Source organism: Typopeltis vanoorti, chromosome 25 (genome assembly GCF_054136105.1).
Source record: "Typopeltis vanoorti isolate ZY-2024b chromosome 25, IOZ_Tvanoo_1.0, whole genome shotgun sequence".
NCBI lineage: Eukaryota > Metazoa > Arthropoda > Arachnida > Uropygi > Thelyphonidae > Typopeltis > Typopeltis vanoorti.
Window position 1 is genome coordinate 74,445,261 of NC_143573.1, and position 13,851 is coordinate 74,459,111.

The 13,851-nt window shown below is 37.7% G+C and overlaps 1 protein-coding gene across 1 annotated transcript in view; it reads left to right on the top strand.

Moving 5' to 3' along the window:
• LOC150092853 (uncharacterized) overlaps nucleotides 1-13,851 on the top strand; it is a 219,925-nt gene that overhangs the window by 144,236 nt on the left and 61,838 nt on the right. The gene's annotated exons all lie outside the window — the stretch shown is intronic.

Genomic DNA, 13,851 nt, shown 5'->3' on the forward strand with positions numbered 1-13,851 from the left:
GCTTTCTTACATTTGTCTCTGTATTCTCTAAGAGCACAAGCTGACTTATTTGCCAGGAACTTTTGATGTACTTTCTTATTTTCCTTTACTGCCTCTTGAACTTCCTGTGTCCACCATGGAGTTCTGATTTTTCTATCCTTGCAGACTACCTCACCACATGCCTCTCTGGCTGAATCCATCAGGGTTTTCTTCAAGGCTTGCCACTGAATCTCCAAGGTTTGATTCCTGTTCTCAAACTCTTTCATTTTTTCTTCACTAATCTTTGTGTATTTTAGTCTACAGTTCACATCTGAGAGCTGCTAAATTTTTATTCGCTTTAAAACTTTCTTGCATGTTATTCTTTTCAATAGAAATTCAATTTTATCCTGCTCAAGACTAAATAGTGATCACTTCCGATTTCAAATCCTTTGTACACTCTGGTGTCCTGCACCAGGGAGGAAACATCACTATCAACAATAACATAGTCCGTGAGATTTTTCTTATTCCTTGCCTCTTCTATCCATGTGAATTTGTGCACATTTTTATGTTGGAACATGGTGTTACTAATAACCAGTCCATGTCCTGAGCAGAAATCCAACAGGTATTTGCAATTATTATTGGCTTTGCTCTTTACTTCAAATTTTCCCAAAATATTCAAAATTGTTGTTTCTTAACCACAAGGATTAATGAGAATAAACTATTATTTAGATATTGGTCAAGTGTAGGTGAATAACTATTTTAATTACCAACTAGTTTCAACGGCTTATGCTGTCGGCTTCATCAGGGTACAATCAGGAAAGCGAAGTAAACGAAAATTACAAGCTAAACGTACCTGATTGTACCCTGATGAAGCCGACAGCATAAACCGGTGAAACTAATTGGTAATTAAAATAGTTATTCACCTTACACTTGACCAATATCTAAATAATAGTTTATAATCATTTCCTACTCTGCTATTTAGATCCCCAACAAGGACCAACTTTTCCATTTTCATTGTGTCAGTTGCTTTCTCTGAAGCATCAAAAAATTTCTCCACTTTTACCTTAGTAGAACCTTCTGTGAGATCATAGGCACAAATAAGTCTCATTGTCCAGTTTCCAATTCTGATATTTTCACACATCACTCTACTTGAGACTGCCTGCCATTCAAGAAGATTAGCCCCTTATTTAGTGTTGAATACTATGGCTACTCCTTCTTTTCCTTGATTGCCATTTCCTGAATATAACATTTTGTATTTATTGCTCAGAAAGATCTCACCAGTTTTTGTCTTTTTTGTTTCAGTCACCCCTGTTATTTCAATCTGGTACTTATATAATTCCTCAGCTAGCTCCATTTCTTTGCCATTCAGGCTTCTTATGTTGATAGTACCGATCTTTAACTCTGGTGATGTTGAGTTGGGGTGTGTTTTCAGACTTGTTCCAGTAGCTGACTTTTCACTGTTCACCATGGTTCCCTGGTGAAAACAATGGGGGCCTTGTTTAACAGGCGACGCCCCAGCCGGCATGAAATTTGGTCATGTTGTACTATCACTTTTTAGAAAGTACAAGTGTATAATTAATCATATATTTACAGGATACATTTTCTCTGTATCATGAGAAAAATATATAGAAAATAATAAAGTAACATGCCATAATTTTATTGACCTACGGAAAGCCTTTGACTCTCTTTGGCATGATGCCTTTTGGAAAATTCTCGAACATTATGGAACAGATAGTAATACAACTGATTAAATCTCTGTAGTCTTGAAATATATTCATGACTAACCTACTTGTATATAGAGGATAATGACTTCGCATTAACCTTAATATCCCATAATGTAAACCACACATCCTTCAATTGTGTATAATGCTGTGCATTATGAGAAGGTCACTATTAAGACTGTTTTTGACCTAGTGATTGATGTAGTTAAGGTGGGGAGTACCTTTCTTCAGAAAGTCTGAGTGGTCTCCAAATTCACTCTAAATCTCACTGAGTGATCCTAAAGGATTACTACAGCAGTCAGGCAGAGACTGCCATCAAGCAGAACCACTCTACCCCTGAAGATCAGTGAGATCCAGATCCAAAAGAGATACCAAGGTTTTTTTACCATTAACATTACTGACAGGATGGGTGAAGCACTAGTGCTTTTCATATTCCCCTTTATCTGTAATGAGAGTTGTTTGGGAATGGGAGGTTTGTGAGCAGTTAAGCTCACCCTCTGAGGGCAGTTGTGTTAGCTATGATTGGTTGAAAGAAGAATAGCTTTCGGTCTTTTGTGTTTGTAGTAATCAGTCTCATTGTAATTGACAGCTTGTACGATTAGTGGGTTTGAATGTGAACTTGACTTCACGAAGAATTTTTCTGCTAGATTACGAAGAAAGGAGGAAATGTATGGAATGGCGGTTTCTCGGTGAATCTGTGAATTTCTGATGAACCACGGTGCATCCAGGATCATCCTAAGGCATTTGCTTTGGATTCTCTGCAATTTCGAAATGTTTGATCTTGAAGTGTGACTCCATGCTGGTGAGGCGTAGGTAATGACTGGACATATTACCATCCGGTAAAGAAGCAATTTATTACATAGGTTCAGTTTGCTCTTTCGGTTGATCAGTGGGTAGCGCTGTGCTATTACTTTGGAAGATTTGTAGCCAATGAGATTGATGTGCTTGTTAAAAAGGAGTTTCTTATCCATTAATACCCCAAGATATTTGGTCTTTGATTGCCATGGGATCTTATGACCAGAGAGGGGGTTCACTTGAATCCTCCAAGAATCAATGAGCTAGCAAACTGGTTGGTAAACCAGTTTGCTAGCTCATTGATACCTCCTTGGAGTCTAGTGATTGCTAGGCGAGGGCTGAGCGATCTAGCTAGAATAGTGGTGTCGTCAGTATAAAGGGCCATAGTAGTTGTTCTTGAATTGAGAAGAATATCTGCCATGTAAGTTTTGTAAAGTATTGGGGCCAGAAGAGAACCCTGAGGTACTCCCGCCAGAATTTTGCACCTTGATGACACAATTCCATTGAGTTTTACTTGCATGTATCTTTCATTAATATATGAATATATGAGTTTCACTAGTTTAATTGGGATATTGTTTTCAATTAGCTTGAAGATAAGGCCTTGATGCCAGACCTTATCAAAGGCCTTGGCAACATCCAAAAATACAGCAGCAGTGTGAAGGTGCCAGTTAAAACCATGAGTGATATGTTCTGTTAGTCAGTGAATTTGTTGCACCGTGTTGTGAGCTTTGCGAAACCCAAATTGCTCATTTGGGATTATTTTCTGTTTGTCCACTGCTGATTGTAGTCTTGATAGGATGACCATTTCTATTACTTTGCCAAGACAGGAAAGAAGACTGATGGGCCTGTAACTTTGGGGAAGTTGTGGATTATTACCAGGCTTTTTCAGAGGTATAATGGCTGTGATTTTCCAATCTGTGGGAAAGTACTGGAATCTTAAAATGGAATTGGTAATATTAACTAGATGAATTATGGCTTTCCATGGGAGTAGCTTTATTATTCTATTGGTAATGCCATCAGGGCCGGGGGCCTTTTTATTTTTCAGATGGGAAATAATATTTATTATTTCTGTTGGAGATGTGGGGATGATGGTTTCTGAATCATCCTTAGGCTGTCTTAGTGCATTTCTAACTTTACGATGAACTTTGTAAATAAGATTGATATTTAAGTTTACGTAAGATGGGCTGCATTGATTTTCCAGATTGTTAATTAGGGCTTCTACTTTTTCTTCATCTGAGTGTGCAATTCCAAGATTGGTCTTCAAAGGGGGAAGTTGTTGTCTTTTGGTACGAAGAGATTTTACAAACTTCCACATGGAGTTATCTTCTGGGTTGATTTCCCTGAGTTTGGATTCCCATTTGGAATTCCTGTGCATCTGGAGGGCTTCTCGAACTTGTCTGTTCAGGTTGTTTAATGTTGTTTTGTCCTGCGGGGCTCTGGTGTTGTGATATCACTTTCTGGCTTTGTTTTTGGCCCTAATCAGGTCCATTATCTCTTCTGGGATCCAGTTGGGAGCGTGCAAGACAGTGGTTTGAGTGACTGATGCTATTGCTGGGTTGATTTGCCTAGTTAAATTGCTTACAGCTTGGTCTATTTCTTCTTTTTTATGAATGACAGGGGGTGGACCGATGTGGACTGGGAGAACCTTAGAGAGCTTGTCCCATGGTAAGAAAGAATGATGGGAGCGAGCTGAACTTGAAGTCCTAACCAGAGCAGGATGGGATTATGATCTGAGTTAAGCTCTTCTACTGTCTTCAGCTGGTATTGATATTTGATGTTTCTGAGGATAACTATGTCTAATACATCAGAACTTCCTGATGGGCTGTAGTGAGTGGGCTCAGTGGTTCCAGCTACTATTGATGAGTTGAGTAACGTGTAGTTGAATAAGGTACGGCCTTTGGCGTTGATTGACGAACTGAACCAGGCTGTATGTTTGCAGTTTAGGTCTCCTGCTATAATTATGGAATCCGTGGAGTCGAGGATGGAGTCTAAGTCTGCTGTCAATAGTGGAATGCTGGGAGGATTGTACGCTGCGTAGATTTTGAGTTTGCCTGCGTAATTAGTGTACACCTCCACACCCGTCACCTCAAGGTTTAGAGTTTGGGGGGGTTGGTCAGCGAGTTGTGGCTTAAATAATTTTTGATAAGAATAGCTGTGCTGCCTCCACTAGAGTTAAGTCTGTCTGTCCTATATAAAATATAACCTCTTAGTTTTGGGTTGTTTGATGGTCTGAGGTGGGATTCACTGATCAAGATTATGTCTGGATTGTATCTTTTTGCGAATTCTTGCAGCTCGAGAATTTTATTTGTTAAGCCATTGGCATTCCATGCTGTTATCATGAGAGAATTTGGTTTAAATTTTTTAAACATTATAGAGAGCTGTTAGTATGGATTGGGTTTCTAGATAGAATCTCTTTCTGGAGGATGGTGAGGTGCTTGGTTTGCTGAATTCATGCAGCATTGTTGCAAGTGACGAGGTTAAAGCTGATGTGAGATTAGAGCTTGTTCGCTCTTGCAATGAAGGAGTCTGGGTTCTTACCGCTTTCGCATATGATTTGGACATGGATGAAGGTCGAGTGCCTTCCTGTGTTGCCGAATGTGAGGTATTATGATCTGGAGGGCGACCTGTTTCGTTGTTTGTGTCATTGCTTGGAGGAGCGTGGTTTGTTCTTGTTGATCCGTGGTTTTTTTGGATGGAAAAGGCATCCCTTGTAATTATTATTATTAAACATTATTAAACAAGACCTCATGGAGTCAAAGACTCATCTGGGATGAGAAATTAGAGGGATGTGATCCTCTACGATTGGCACAGCAGGCAGGTGTGGATCTGGGCTTGGTGCAGGAGTTAGTTTGGTGACCTCACTGCATTTTAGGCATCTGTAGGCAGCTCTGCACAGGTTTTGGGCATGCCCGTACCTCTGGCATCTGTGGCACTGCCCTGCCAATGCCTTCTTCCTTAGAGGTTCGGTTGTAATTTTAAGCTTACAAATGTCGGTAACTTTATAGATTCTTTTTTGTGTGTTGGAGATTTTGACCAACACCAGTGGCATTGGTGTTTTATCTGACCCCAACATTCTACTGACTTTGATTGCGGTCAATCCTTGATTGATGAGGTCAGCTGTGATCTCATCAGTTGTGATGCCCTCAGCCACTCCTCTTAGAACTACTTTTAAGTTCTTGCTTGCTCGCGCAAAGGTGTGGAAGGGCAATTTAGAGTTGTCCAGCATTTTCGTCATCATGCGATAATCTGTGACAGTAGTAGGGTGAATCTTTACACCCTCTTCAGTATTTCTTGCCCAGGAGAAATTGATATTTTGTTCTCCTAGGGATCTTGAGACTGAGGTCCATTTATCTTTATCTCGAAGGATAACTGGAGGGACCTTTTCTGTCTTGGGTGATCTGATTTTGTTGAGTTGTTACATCATTTTCCATTCCGCCTTCTGATGTTCTGCGTCTTTTATTGGATTGTTCCTCCTGTGAACAATCGAACTGTCGGGGAGTCTTTGTAGGTGGTCCTCTTCGATGTCCAAATCATCATCTTCAGTGTCATTTACTTGAGTGAAGAGGCAATCAAGCAACCAGGATAATCTGTTTCAAATTTCTTTATTGAATTTGAGAATGTCAAGTGACACATCTTTGTTTAACTGTTGAATGCCGTCCTTGATATCTTTTACATTCTCAATCCTTGTGTACAATGAGGGATGAAATATTTATAATGGCGAAGAGAACGGGCTAGGGCCCGTTGAAAAATTGAAAAATCCTGAAAAATTGCATCAAAAGTCAAAGTCTTACCTTGTATTCCGTTATCAAAGAAGATTCACAAAATCTAAAACTCTCTAATCACCACTGAAATCAAAAACATTCTTCGCAACAACAACCTCAAGATCGATAACTACGATCTATGAGTTTCAATGCCGAAAAACTATCGGTGAAGGCAATTCGAAGCAAAGGTGGAGAAAGCTCCCTCACTATTCTTGATATTCTCTCATAATGTAAAACACAGCTCCTGATAAAAGCTTTTATCACTTGATAATAAACTAAATTAAACTTATTTAGAAATTATATTATTGTTTAATCCTTTATCCAGGCATAAGCAGGGTTTGGGTTGTGAAGTATCTTCACAACTAGGCTACTTGTATATAGAGGCTAATGATTTCAAATTAATTGCCTTAGTACTCTACAGCTAGTGCTAATCCAGAGTATTTTGACTCGGTTAAAAATTAGTTAGCTAAATTTGATTGCTGCAGCTTTTGATTGGCTTTATAAATTTTTATTGCTTATCATCATTCTAGCTTTATTTTTTGATTAAATTAATTTTTTTTTGGGTGGAAAATAACTTTTTAATTTAAATTGATTCCAAGATATCACATTTCACCTATTATTTTTAACAGAACCATAGAATATTACTTAACAAATCTTAAATATCAAGTGTTTGTAAATCAAAAGAGCCATTTACATAACAAAAAATAGTAGAGCCACTGAAAATTATGAAGGAGCCATATTCTTTTTTCAAAGTCTTTGAAAAAATAAAAAATAAATAAAAAACAGCCATAGCCAGAAAACTAAATCTGAAATAATCTGACTGATCATTGACAACAACATTTTCTGTGTTGTGTTTTTGATTAACTCCTCCATGTCTTACTGTTACAAATTGAGAGTTATTTATCCATGTTGCTAACAACGAAGAACGAGTGGCAATTACTGATAGCTGCATAGTTATGTAGTTACCGAGCAGAAGACACAACTTCATTTGTAAATGATTTCTTTAGTCTTGTTATAAGTCACTTCATCCTGCTTCTTTTTAACTTCACATTAGCAAACCTGCTTATTGCTGTCACTAATGTTAACTGCTTCAATTTAGATACATAAGTTAACATAATTTGAAAAATTAAAGACAGAAATTTAAATTTATGTGAAATAAATTTATTAGCTGTAAAGTTTTGCATATTAAAAATATTGAGTTGAATTTGTGTGTATAGTCTGATGTATTGGCATATGAAAAACTGTATTATATAACCACATAATTATAATCTTTTATTTTTATTTCTGCTTCATATCTTTATTCTTTGGTTCTCTAGGTAACTCATTTTTGAGAAATTTTATCCTTTCTTATTGCATATTAAAAATATTAAATGAAATATTTAAAATAAATATTAGCTGATACAGTTTTGGATTAATTAACTGAACATAAAGAACTATATCAAATGTCAAAATCACTTTTCGTTCTAAACAGCGATAAGTATGTGCAGGATCTGCATATACATTAGTGCCTAGATAGTAAATAATAAATGGTTTGACAAGTCTACAAAACCAAGCATTCGCTGCGACTTGCCGCTCTTCCACTCACATGATAAGCCAATATACCAACCGCTACCCTAATTTTGCTGTGTTATCTTATTGATATAACTTTCTGGTGCTGATTGATGTGTGTTATGTTCCATCGAGTCATTTTTGACTCCTGATGATTCTATGAACACACGCTCTCCATTCAGATCTGTCCCCGGCCATATCTTTCAGAATTTCCAGGCACACTCCAGTTGCTTCTTTAACTCCATCCACCCATCTAATTCATGGTCTTCCTCTTCTTCTGTTTCCATCAACTTTAGCAAGCATCATCATCTTCTCCACACTGTCATTTGCTTGCATAATATGTCCAGAGTATGACAATTTTTGCTTGATGATCATAGCTTCAAGGGAGCAATCTGGCGTTATTCTATCTGTCACTGATTTATTGGTTTGCTTTGCAGTCCATGGTATTCTTAGCAAGCGTCTCCAAACCCATAATTCAAATATGCGCGGATAGGCTTATGTGTTCGTCAGACATTTTTGTAATAGATTTCACGGTTTGATATGAACACAGATGATTAAGAAAATAACTATTTATTAACTTAAAGCTAATATTTTGCTGGTATTATATCCAGCATCTTCAGAGCACACAACACAAAGTTTGTTTCAAATGCAAAACAACCACAATCTGGTGTAACAGTGGGGCTAGTAATAGTAATTGCAGCGTGCAACACAAGACTAAAGTCCTAATATGGCGCCATCTAGGTTAAAAAAAAAAATTAAATTAAAAGTTTTGAAATAATAGTCCAAATGATAGTCTTAGAAAGTTTGAAAAAATGAAATAAAATAAAATAAAAGTAATAAATATTAATTTGGTCTTAAGATGACTGTCTCCCAAATCTTTGGTAGATTTCATCTAAGGACAAATGCGCTCCTTTATCACATCCAGGAGTCTATGAAGTGCCCTGTTCTTGCCATCAAGCCTACTACGGACAGACAGGAAGAACTGTGGACATCCGCCTCAGTAAACACAAAAAATATATCCAACACTTTCACTATGGCAAGTCGGGTCTTGCAGACCATGCTTTGGATACCCTTGCACACAGGATCAATTGGAAAGAAACAAAAGTAATGCACAGAAGCTGCTACAAGTCAGAGAGATTGTTCCTGGAATCAACAGAAGCCTTAAAACATACTCCAAACCTTAACAAGTATGGCTGTATAAATCTACCAAAGATTTGGGAGACAGTCACCTTAAGACCAAATTAATATTTATTACTTTTATTTTATTTCATTTTTTCAAGCTTTCTAAGACTATCATTTGGACTATTATTTCAAAACTTTGAAATTTTTCTTTTTTAACCTAGATGGCGCCATATTAGGACTTTAGTCTTGTGTTGCATGCTGCAATTACTATTACTAGCCCCACTGTTACACCGGATTGTGGTTGTTTTGCATTTGTAACAAACTTTGTGTTGTGTGCTCTGAAGATGCTGGATATAATACCAGCGAAATATTAGCTTTAAGTCAATAAATAGTTATTTTCTTAATCATCTGTGTTCATATCAAACCGTGAAATCTATTACCATAATTCAAATGCATCTATCTTCCTTCTTTCACTCTTTCTCAGGGTCCAACTTTCACATCCATACAGTACCAATACCGTTGCTTTCACGATTCTGATTTTTGTTGCGAGGCTAATAACTTTATCTTCAAAGATCTTGCTTAAATTTGTCATTGCTTTCTTTCTGAGTAATAATCTTCTTCAGTACAATACCCATCTTTATCAATTCGGGATCCTAGGAACACAAAATTGTTAACTGCTTCCATTTATTCCCCATCTACTTCAAAATCATTAAGTTCACATGTTGCCATAACTTTTGTGGTTAGGTTTAAGGCCATATTTAGCACTTCCTTCTTTAACTTTCATAATAAGTTCCTCCATATCTTCTTTGCATTCTGTTAGCAAGGTGGTATCATCTGCATACCTCAAATGATTAATATTTCCTCTGCCAATTTTAATTCCAATTGAAGACTCCTCCAGCCCTGCCATTCGTAAAATGTATATTCGTTGTACAAGTTAAACAGGTACGGAGATAAAATACATCCTTGTCGCACCCCTTTATCTATTGTGAAATACTCAGTTTCTCCGAGATCTGTTTGGACAGTAGCTTCTTGTTCATAATAAAGATTCCTCAGAAAGATAATGAAATGCCCTGGTACTCCCATTGTTCTTAAAACATTCCACAGTTTCACATGATCTACAGAGTCAAAGGCCTTACTATAGTCAAGGAAACGAACGTAGACATTCTTTTGATATTCCTGTGCTCTTTCTATTATCAATCTCACATTGGCGATCTGATCTCTTGTTCCTCTGCCTTTTTGTAAATCCTGCTTGTTCATCTGGCATTTCTCTCTCCACGAATAGTTCCAGTCTTTTCTGAATGATCTTAAGTAAGACTTACTTGCATGAGAAATCAGTGCTATAGTTCTGTAATTTTCACACTCTATTGCATCGTCTTTCTTCAATAAAGGTATATAAACTGATTTTTTTCCATAGGCCATGTAGTCGTGATCCAAATTCGTTGACATAGAGCTGTTAAAATTTTAACTGCCTCTTCTCCCGGGGCTTTGAGTAGCTCAATAGGTATTCCATCCCCTTCTAGTGCTTTTTTGTTGGATAGCTTTTCCTGTGCCCACCTCACTTCACTCTCCAGTGGTACTGGCTCCTGTGTATAATCTCAATTTTCTCAGTAATTTTGGCATCCTTTCTGTAAGATATCCTTTTTGTTTATAATAAATTTAGTTTAATCCTTTATTCAAGTGTGAGCAAACAAAGTTTGCACCTGAAAATATCTTGTTGGTGCAACTGTTGGCAACTCGGAGCAAAGGTGGACCAAGCTCCCATCACTCCTTGTCTCAGTATCCTCCACCATGCAAAGCACATGTCCTTGCAGACATGAATAATGCTATGCTTTGAGGGAAGGGCCACTACCCAGACCGGTTTCGACCTTTATTGAGGTCTATTCAGTGGGAGGCAGACCCAGAGGTGAATACAGAAGCAATAGAGAGGGCATATTTACCTCTATTAGTTGCCAACCAGTGTACCACGTTATTATTAAATTACTCTGGATTTAGAGAAAGATGTTGGAAGTTTATTTTGCACTTGGTTAGACTATAATAAATTTAGTTTAATCCTTTATCCAAGTGTGAGCAAACAATGTTTGCGCCTAAAAATATCTTCAGGACTGTAGCAAGTTGGTGCAACTGTTGGCAACTTGGAGCAAAAGTGGACCAAGCTCTCATCACTCCTTGTCTCAGTATCTCCCACCATGCAAAGCACATGTCCTTGCAGACATGTATAATACTATGCATTGAGGGAAGGGCCACTACCCAGAATGGTTTCGACCTTTATTGAGGTCTCGTCAGTGGGAGGCAAACCTAGAGGTGGTGATACTAAGGCAGAAGCAATAGAGAGGTCATATTTACCTATATTCTAACCAAGTGCAAAATAAACTTCCAACATCTTTCTCTAAATCCAGAGTAATTTAATAATAAGGTGGTACACCGGGCAACTCATATAGGTAAATATGACATCTCTATTACTTCTGCCTTATTATCATCACCTCAGGGTCTGCCTCCCACTGAATAGACCTCAATAAAGGGCGAAAGTGCTCTGGGTAGTGGCCCTTCCCTCAATGCATAGCATTATACGTGTCCACAAGGACATGTGCTTTGCATGGTGGGAGATACTGAGACAAGGAGTGATGAGAGCTTGGTCCACCTTTGCTCTGAGTCGCCAACAGTTGCACCAACTTGAAGATGTTTTCAGGTGCAAACTTTGTTTGCTAACACTTGGATAAAGGATTAAATTAAGTTTATTATAGTCTAACCAAGTGCAAAATAAGCTTCCAACATCCTTTGTGTTTACTTTTCAATATTGTCATCTTGGTGCTGAACTTTCCTTTGATCTTTTTGAAAAGATCTCTTGTTTTTCCTTTCTTGTTTTGGTGTTAAAGTTAAAGTTTCCTTGTCTCTTCTGGCTTGTTGTTGAAACTCTGCATTGAAATGCCGTACTTCCTGCAAATTTCATATGGCTTTCATTTTCCTCCTTTCCTGAGCAGTTTTGATGGAATCTTCTGACCAGGGACGAATTCTCCATGCTTGCTATTCTTGCTGTGCAAGCTCGTTACTTGAGAAAGAAGTAATATTTATTTGTTAATAAATGCATGCATTTATAAGCATTCCATTTAGGCTTTTATTTTTGTAGACAGAAGACGTCTTAAGCTTGCACGGCAATAACTGAGCATTGCATTGTGTGTCGAAGGCCAATGCTTGCTCAGTTGTGGAAGCTTCCAGGTTCTCGCAGCAGCACTGTGATTTCATGCGCGTTCACAGCCATTTCCACTCCCTTCACGTCGTCTCACTCTGTAACACAGGCCATACGCGGTCAACGTAGCTCTAGCCAGTGAGCTTCAGCCAGCCTTTACAAGTGTGCATGTTGCTTGGGAAAATTAAGTTACAACCAACTTTTTATGAAGATGTTATTGACAAGTTTATAAAGAAGAACTGTAGGGTAGAATTTGTGTTCAAGTAGCTAAATTGAAAAAGATGGAATATCATTTGTAAAATAAATTTGTATTTGTGTTATTAAATGTACATAAATTTCTAAATATATAATTTTAAGTGGTCAGTAATTCATTATTCAGCTAATCAATCACACCTCTCACTCCTCACACTCTTGCTCTTGTTATCTGAATGATAACAAAAGCAAGCGTGAATTTCAAGACCAGTTCGCCCCTGCTTCTGACAGCCATTTAAACTTCTTCTTACAAACTGTTGGAATATTCATCTTTGCTTCTGTTTGAATTATATCTTTAATCTCTTTCATAGTTCATCTGGTTCTCTTGTACACAAATTGAGTGTGTTGAATCTATTCTGTATACTAATATTGTATTCACCTGGTATGTTTCCAAGATCATATCTGATATACATTTGTGTTGTTTTTCAGTTTCTGTAATGTCACATGTATCGTAGCCACTCCACCTTCTTTGTCTAAGCATATAGTCAATTTGATTTCTGTATTGTCCATGGTGATATCCATGTGCACAACAAACAAACAAATTTTAGCAACTAACAAAGAATTCTCTGCACAAAACTCAACTAGTCTCTTCCCTGCAGTGTTACGAATACCTAAACCAAAATGACCTGTTATTCCTTGTTCCTCGGTTTCTCCCACTTTTGCATTCCAATTTCCGATAAGTAGCCATAAATCTCACTTTGGCGTTGCATCTATCACTTCTTGTAACTTGTCATGGATGCATAAACCTGTATGATTGTCATATTCGTTGAATGTCCACTGACTGAGAGAAATGATTCTGTCATTCACTGGATTATAACCTAATACATACCTAGCCATCTTTTTCCTGAGTAAGAAAGATACTCCATTTTTACAACTTGTCTCATGTCCTGATGTCTCATGTCCTGAGTAATACACCATATAGTCCCCTGATTGAAAATGGCCCATTCCTGTCCATCTAAGTTCAGTTATTCCCAATATTTCCAGCTTCTTGCGCTCCATTTCCATCTTTATTATTTCCAGCTTACCGTGATTCATACTTCTAACATTCCAAGTTCCAATGTTGTAGGCTCTTGTGAAACAGGGAGCCACCCTTTTTCAACCAGCAACATCCGTGACCAGTTCTGGGTCTGACCTAGACACATTATAACAACTGGTTCTACTTGTAGAAGCCCTCTGTTCTTCCCCAGTTGCATGTTGGATGCCTTCAGGCCCGGGGGGGTCTTACCATCCAGCACAATTTAGTACTTTCTCATTTTTGGCATGTTAATAGAATGTTCTTGGCAAGGTACAGAGGTGGTTTGCCATTGCCTTCCTCTGGAATATTTTTCGAATTTCTAGAAGGATATGACTCTAGCCACGCAGTATGTTCTTCGTAAAGGAAAGGCTAAGTCTCTGTATTAGAGATGTATTGCGCATATCTTTACACTGGAATAATTCCCAGTAAGGCAATTATTCCTTACCTCTTGATTGATATATTGACATAAAAAAATGTATTTTAATATTTATATAA